Genomic DNA, 426 nt, shown 5'->3' with positions numbered 1-426 from the left:
TGCTGGTTATTTGGAGATGAGTTTCCCAGGTTTGTCTGCCTAGGTTGGCTTTGAATCATGATTTTCAGATCTCAGCCTTTTGAGTGGCTAGGATTACAGTGAGCCACTGGTGCTCAGCTTGTTAATGATTCCAATTACTATATTCATAGCACTAAGTTCTATGTCTAAGGCATTCTTTGATTGACAACCCCACAGAAACAAAGCCATTTTATATGATCTGTGAGACTGAATAGAAAGAATTTCTAAACCACATGTGGCTTGTGTTCTGATTAGTATAATAGCTGTGGATGTGCTCATCATCTTGGTTTGATGTGGGACCTGGAGTTCGGGTTGTGAAATTAAAATTATTCTGCTTTCTGCCCGGTGTTGCATTGACTTTCAAACACAAACCTTTCCAAGAAATGGTGGTGCTAGGAACTTCTAGAA

This window comes from Dipodomys ordii, unplaced genomic scaffold (assembly GCF_000151885.1).
Source record: "Dipodomys ordii isolate 6190 unplaced genomic scaffold, Dord_2.0 Scaffold3, whole genome shotgun sequence".
Lineage (NCBI taxonomy): Eukaryota > Metazoa > Chordata > Mammalia > Rodentia > Heteromyidae > Dipodomys > Dipodomys ordii.
The sequence above is the reverse complement of the archived record's forward strand: the minus strand, read 5'-3'. Positions refer to the sequence as shown.